The sequence below is a fragment of the Phyllobates terribilis genome, unplaced genomic scaffold, assembly GCF_046119375.1.
Source record: "Phyllobates terribilis strain yellow unplaced genomic scaffold, ASM4611937v1 Scaffold_8__6_contigs__length_399053987, whole genome shotgun sequence".
Lineage (NCBI taxonomy): Eukaryota > Metazoa > Chordata > Amphibia > Anura > Dendrobatidae > Phyllobates > Phyllobates terribilis.
Window position 1 is genome coordinate 155,725,282 of NW_027362768.1, and position 7,819 is coordinate 155,733,100.

Below are 7,819 nucleotides of genomic sequence, written 5' to 3' on the forward strand. Positions count from 1 at the left end.
TTACCCCCACCAGCTTGGGTTCCGGTACCCTGATGCCGACTCTTCACCCGGGGTTTTAATTTGGGATCTTGGAGTCCTTTTCTTCTGTGCCTCTGGGTCTCTCTCTCTCCTCTCTCACTCTGGGTCTTTCTTCCTCCTCTGCTCACTCTGGCTTGTTCTCTGCATCTGACCCTGTTCTTAGTTGGTGCCCACCTTATATACACCCTCTATGTGTGAGCTCAGGTGACCAGCACCCAATGAGCTCCTAACTTTACCCAGGCTGCTCCCCCTATCTGCCCCTACACTACTTGGGATGTACCACCCCCCTCCCACTCCAGCCAGGAACAGACTCGGTCGTACCTGCACATTTCTAAGTGGGAGTACCGTCGGTCTGCTCCTCGGAAATGGGATGTGTGTAGTGCATGCAGCCTACCGAGCTCAGTTCCACACTCCATCCTTACCCGGGAGTGGAATATCACACCTCTGGGTTGAGGTGCAATACCCCTGTAGCAGCCGAATCCTCAGGGTGCTACAAGTTCATTCCAAGTGTCCAGCTTGGATACCCAATAATTAAAAGGCACAGAGGAATCACGGAGGACGCTGGTACACCCTCACCATCTTTTGAAAATTTCCACTCCTTGTGAGAGTACCCTGCGCCTCAGGGCCTGTAAGCTGGGCAGGTCTCAGAAAACTGTCCTAGAACATTGACAGTGTTCCCCTGCCTCTGCTGGATTGGAGTTGCGTCTCTCTCGCCTGTATGCCTTAATTGGGCAGCGAACTGTGACCTCTGCCGCTACCGTGTTCAGATGGGAATTTTTTTAATAGTTCTGCAGCAAGGGCCTTCTGGTACTGCCCCATTTTTGTAGACCTCTCCAACTCAGGAATAAGAGAGTGAAAGTTCTCCTTGTAGAGGGGGTCTAAAAGTGTCATCAACCAGTAATGACTGTCACCCAACATTTTGACAATGCGAGGGTCACGGTTAAGGCAGCGTAACATAAAGTCAGCCATGGGTGCCAGACTGGTAACGGGCAAGACTTCCGTGTCCTCACCAAGATGACGACTGATAGTGTTGAGCGATCACTAAAATGCTCGGGTGCTCGAAGCTCGGGCCGAGCTTACCGTGATACTCGGGTGCTCGACCCGAGCAACGAGCCCAATGTTAGTCTATGAGAGACCCGAGCATTTTTGCGGCAGCACCCCCGGCAGTCTGTAGAAAGCCTAAAAAGTGCCCAAAACGATAGTGACAGTGCTCAAAACACATGGGGGCAGCATGGGGATCGCCCCTGGAAGCATTTCTGACCCCCAGGTCACTGCTGTCAACAACGTGGTCAGAGGTATTAAGCCACTTTTGCAGGCTCACAATAAAACGTTCAAAAACGAAAGTGAAAGTGCTTTCCTGTGAAATATGTTAACCCCTTAACGACCATGGGTCTTTCTGTTTTTGTGTTTTCCTTTTTTGCTCCCCTTCTTCCCAGAGCCAGAACTTTTTTAATTTTCGTTCAATATGGCCATGTGAGGGCTTATTTTTTACGGGACGAGTTGTACTTTTAAACACCATCACTGGTTTTACCATATCGTGTGCTGGAAAATGGGAAAAAAATTCCAAGTGCAGTGAAACTGCAAAAAAAATGCAATTCCACAGTTGTTTTTTGGGTCCTTTTTTTACCACGTTCACAGATTGCTAAAACTGACCTGCCATCATTATTTTCCAGGTCGTTACGAGATCATAGACACCAAACATGTATAGGTTCTTTTTTATTTAAGTGGTGAAAAAAAAATCCAAAGCTTTCTAAAAAAACAAAAAAAAATGACGCCATTTTCCGAGACCCTTAGCTTCTCCATTTTTTGGGATCTGGGGCTGGGTGAGGGCTTATTTTTTGCGTGCCGGGCTGACGTTTTTATTGATACCATTTTGGGGTAGATCCGATGTTTTGATCGCCCGTTATTGCATTTTATTGCAAAGTTGTATCAACCAAAAAAACGTAATTCTGGCGTTTAAAATTTTTTTCTCGTTACGCCGTTTACTGATTGTATTAATTCTTCTTTTATATTGATAGATCGGGTGATTCTGAACGCGGCGATACCAAATATGTGTATGTGTTTTTTTTATATATATATATATATTTTATTTTGAATGGGGCGAAAGGGGGGTGACAAACTTTTATATATTTTTTATTTTTTTTATTTTTTTAAAAACTTTTTTTTTACACTTTCTGCTTGCTTCTATAGTCTCCAGAGGAGACTAGAAGCAGCAGTTGTCTGTTTGCTTCTACTGCATACAAGCGATGAGCAGATCGCTTGTATGCAGGAGAAATGCTCACTTGCTATGAGCGCTGACCACTATGAGGCGCTCATAGCAATTGAGACATGACAACCACAGGCGTCTGCTGCAGACCCTGAGTTGTCATGCCCACCCATTGGTGACCCGCGATCACGTGACGGGGTCACTGATGGGCGGGGCTTAGGACTCCCGGAAGCGCGAGTTAAATGCCACTGTCAGAGATTTAACATGTTAACAGCCGCGGGTGGATTGCGATTCCAATAATCAGCTGACATGTGCTCGCTTCAGTGCGGGCTCACCGCCGGAGCCCCCGCTAAACCGGCCTTCCCGACCTGGTGCGTACTATTACTGACCAGGTTGGAAAGGGGTTAATTAACATCCTTTCCAGGGTAAAGACTTGTGTATAAGGTAAAATAAATAACCAAAAACAAAAATACTCCTCCACACCTTGGACTATGTTCACAAGTAGCATTTTTTATGCGTTTTTGCACATTTGTATTGCTTTCAACCGTGACAAATGCATTCACCGGGAAATGTAATTTTAACATTTTACAACCTTATCTGGCCATGTACTGTGTGACACATGCATACAGTGCTAAAAAGACATGGGAACAGCATGGGTAAGACCCTTGGAAGCATCTCTGACACCCAGGTCACTGCCTAAAAGTGTGCCCATCAGAAGTGATCCTTGCCGCATCAGAAGATGCAGACTTGCAACTATCCCCGTGCAAGTCCTTGTCCCAGGGCAGTGTTCAATTGTACCTCCCCCATAACTTGCAATACAAGCGCAAGTATGCAGCCTGCCACCCACCCACCCCCAGGCTGCAATACCATACTGCTAGCTTGTTTGCACTTGAAATTGGGCCTTTTAGGCATGCGGAGGTGGAATCCGGCCACCACGTCATGGCTGCGTCGGTAGCCTGGTATTCATACTCAGTCCCCAGCCGCCCGGCGGCCTGGTGTCCACGCTTGGTCCCCAGCCGCCAGGGGGCGGCCGGGTGTCCATACTCAGTCCCCAGCCGCCCCGCGGCCGGGTGCCCACACACAGTCCCCAGCCGCGTGGGGGTGGCCGGGTGTTCATAAACGGTCCCCAGCCACCCCTATTTGTCCCGGTGCGCCTTATACACAAGCGCGCATACCAAAACATTACCTGTGCCCTCCCCAGTGCATTTAGCGGGAAGGACAGCCTAACCACAAACACGTGGACAAGTGAATGTGGCCAGGAATGGTCTATCTCACTGACGCCTTCACACTGGGTTAATATTGTGGAAGCCGGGACACAGTTGGACACTGGGATGCAACACGTCCTCCAGACATAGAGGATTGCGGGTCCTGGGTCAATCAGGCTTCAACACAAAGTTCAGAAGGTAGACAGCAGCAGTGGTCGGCCTCCTACACAACGAGTAAATTATTCATGATCATGAGGCCATCCACCTCCTTAGCTTTCTTTTCCTTGGAATGCAAGCGCATGTATGTAGTAGCAGCTAGGCCTGAGGTGGTCAGCGTTTTGGCGCATATTCTACCTCCTTCGAGGATTGCTGGATGTTTTCCTGCTACTATCCCAGTTCTATGACTCCCGTTAAAACAAAGCTTCAGGTGATGAATGATGGATGAGGTGGTGGCAAAGGAGAAAGAGCAGGAGGAACAGGGACCATTCACATCAATATCAGGCCAGCCAACCACACATGTCTTGTAGGATATGTTTCTGTACCAAAAGGAGCAGTTCAGCTACACAGTTATAAGGCATACAGTGAATGCAATGCCTACCAAAAATTTCGAGGCACTCCAATGCCCCTTGGAAGTGACATGGAGGTCAGAGGGCCTTAACTAAACCGTTTTTTCCATTTATAGCAACTGGGTCTCCTGTACACTGTTGGCCTAAGCAGGGAATGGAAGGCTTTCCAAAAATTATTAGGCACTGCAATGCCCCTTGAAACAGACGTGGATTACAGCGTATTAAAAACCTTCTACCCATTATTGGGGAGTGGGTCTCCCTTAGTGTTCGCCTATGCATTGAAAACCAAAAGCTGACAAAAATTAGGAGGAAATGCAATGCCCGTTGCAAGAGTCGTGGAGGTTAGAGGTAATTAAAAACAACATGTCAATGCCCCTTGGAAGAGCTATGGAGTTCAGAGTGGTTTAACAAGACGGTTTTAATGCCCCTTAGAAGAGACGTGGAGTTCAGAGTGGTTTAACAAGACAGTTTTAATGCCTCTTGGAAGAGATGTGGAGGTCACAGTAGCTTAACAAGATGGTTTTAATGCCCCTTGGAAGAGACGTGGAGTTCAGAGTGGTTTAACAAGACAGTTTTAATGCCCCTTGGAAGAGTGGTGGAGGTTACAGTGGAATAAAAAGACAATATCAATGCCCCGTGGAAGAGACGTGGAGGTCACAGTAGCTTAATAAAATGGTTTTAATGCCCCTTGGAAGAGTGGTGGAGGTCGCAGTGGAATAAAAAGACCATATCAATGCCCCTTGGAAGAGTGGTGGAGGTTACAGTGGAATAAAAAGACAATATCAACGCCCTGTGGAAGAGACGTGGAGGTCACAGTAGCTTAACAAGACGCTTTTAATGCCCCTTGGAAAATTGGTGGAGGTCGCAGTGGAATAAAAAGACAATATTAACGACCCTTGGAAGAGACGTGGAGGTCACAGTAGCTGAACAAGACGATTTTAATGCCCCTTACAAGAGCCATGCAGTACAGCATATTAAAAACATTATTCCCATTATTGGGGAGTGGGTCTCCCATAGTCTTTGCCTATGCCTTCCAAGCAAAAGCTGCCAAAAATTAGGAAGGGGGAACTTGCAATGTCCCTTACAAGAGCCATGCAGTACAGCATATTAAAAACATTATTCCCATTATTGGGGAGTGGGTCTCCCATAGTCTTTGCCTATGCCTTCCAAGCAAAAGCTGCCAAAAATTAGGACAGAGGAACTTGCAATGCTGGCAACATGGACCACGGTCACCCTGGTGGTATAGTGGTCATGGAGGCTGAGGATAAGGAGAAGAGCAAAAGACAGCCGAAATGAGGAAGCGTATACCCATGTGTGGGTGTGAAGCGATGAATGGGAATACACCTCCTGAAATAACACAGTGGATTTGACTTTATGTTACTCTGCTGTCATTTGGTGGTGATGAGAAGTCTGGCCCAATCCAGCCCTTGTTCATTTTTATAAGGGTCAGCTTGTCAGCATTGTCAGTTGACAGGCGAGTGCGCTTATCAGTTATAATTCCCCCAGCGGCACTAAAAACACACTCCGATAACACGCTAGCGGCAGGGCAGGCCAGGACCTCCAAGGCATACAGAGTGAGTTCATTCCAAGTGTCCAGCTTGGATATCCAATAATTAAAAGGCACAGAGGAATCACGGAGGACGCTGGTACACCCTCACCATCTTTTGAAAATTTCCACTCCTTGTGAGAGTACCCTGCGCCTCAGGGCCTGTAAGCTGGGCAGGTCTCAGAAAACTGTCCTAGAACATTGACAGTGTTCCCCTGCCTCTGCTGGATTGGAGTTGCGTCTCTCTCGCCTGTATGCCTTAGTTGGGCAGCGAACTGTGACCTCTGCCGCTACCGTGTTCAGATGGGAATTTTTTTAATAGTTCTGCAGCAAGGGCCTTCTGGTACTGCCCCATTTTTGTAGACCTCTCCAACTCAGGAATAAGAGAGTGAAAGTTCTCCTTGTAGAGGGGGTCTAAAAGTGTCATCAACCAGTAATGACTGTCACCCAACATTTTGACAATGCGAGGGTCACGGTTAAGGCAGCGTAACATAAAGTCAGCCATGGGTGCCAGACTGGTAACGGGCAAGACTTCCGTGTCCTCACCAAGATGACGACTGATAGTGTTGAGCGATCACTAAAATGCTCGGGTGCTCGAAGCTCGGGCCGAGCTTACCGTGATACTCGGGTGCTCGACCCGAGCAACGAGCCCAATGTTAGTCTATGAGAGACCCGAGCATTTTTGCGGCAGCACCCCCGGCAGTCTGTAGAAAGCCTAAAAAGTGCCCAAAACGATAGTGACAGTGCTCAAAACACATGGGGGCAGCATGGGGATCGCCCCTGGAAGCATTTCTGACCCCCAGGTCACTGCTGTCAACAACGTGGTCAGAGGTATTAAGCCACTTTTGCAGGCTCACAATAAAACGTTCAAAAACGAAACTGAAACGGTTTTCCTGTGAAATATGTTAAGGAATTTCCTTTCCAGGGTAAAAACTTGTGTATAAGGTAAAATAAATAACCAAAAACTCCTCCACACCTTGGACTATGTTCACAAGTAGCATTTTTCATGCGTTTTTGCACTTTTGTATTGCTTTCAACCGTGACAAATGCGTTCACCGGGAAATGTCATTTTAACATTTTACAACCTTATCTGGCTATGTGCTGTGTGACACATGCATACAGTGCTGAAAAGACAAGGGATCAGCATGGGGAAGACCCCTGGAAGCATCTCTGACCCCCAGGTCACTGTCTAAAAGTGTGCCCATCAGAAGTGATCCTTGCCGCATCAGAAGATGCAGACTTGCAACTATCCCCGTGCAAGTCCTTGTCCCAGGGCAGTGTTCAATTGTACCTCCCTCATTCCTTGCAATGCAAGCGAAAATATGCAGCCAACCACCCACCCACCTGCAGGCTGCAATATCATACTGCTAGCTTTCACTTGAAATGGGGCCTTTTAGTTTGGAGGAGGCCGAAGCTGGCCACTACCTCATGGCCGCTTCGGCAGCGAGGTATCCATACTCGGTCCCCAGCCGCCCTGATTTCTCCTGTCACCTTCCCCCACTCTTTTCTTAGCCTGGCCTGCTTTAGGGCAGCATTGGACGAGCCCACCAGAGAACCAGACTCCTCCGGTGGGCCCTGGCTTCTCCATCAGGGGAGTTGAGAGGGCCTAGGTGAGGAGCATGATGATGATGATAGAAGTTAGCATCTGCTTTGTTTTCTTGGAATGCAAGCGCATGTATGTAGTAGTGGCTAGGCCTGAGGTGGTCCGCGTTTTGGCGCATATCCTACCTCCTCCGAGGATTGCTGGATGTTTTCCTGCTACTATCCCAGTTCTATGACTCCCGTTAAAACAAAGCTTCAGGTGATAAATGATGGATGAGGTGGTGGCAAAGGAGAAAGAGCAGGAGGAACAGGGACCATTCACATCAATATCAGGCCAGTCAACCAGATATGTTTTGTAGGATATGTTTCTGTAATAAAAGGAGCGGTTCAGCTACACAGTTATAGGGCATACAGTGAGTGCAATGCCTACCAAAAATTTCGAGCCACTCCAATGCCCCTTGGAAATGACATGGAGGTCAGAGGGCGTTAACTAAACCTTTTTTTTCGATTTATAGCAACTGGGTCTCCCGTGCACTGTTGGCCTAAGCAGTGAATGGAAGGCTTTCCAAAAATTATGAGGAACTGCAATGCCCCTTACAAGAGCCATGTGTGGCACCCCAGGGGTCTGGTCACCACAGTAATAGAGATATTACGTCGGAGAGCAAGTGGGAGGTTTCCTGGTCAGGATCCCTTAAACATGCAACATCCTCCTGCCCCAGTCCTGGGAGGGGAGAAT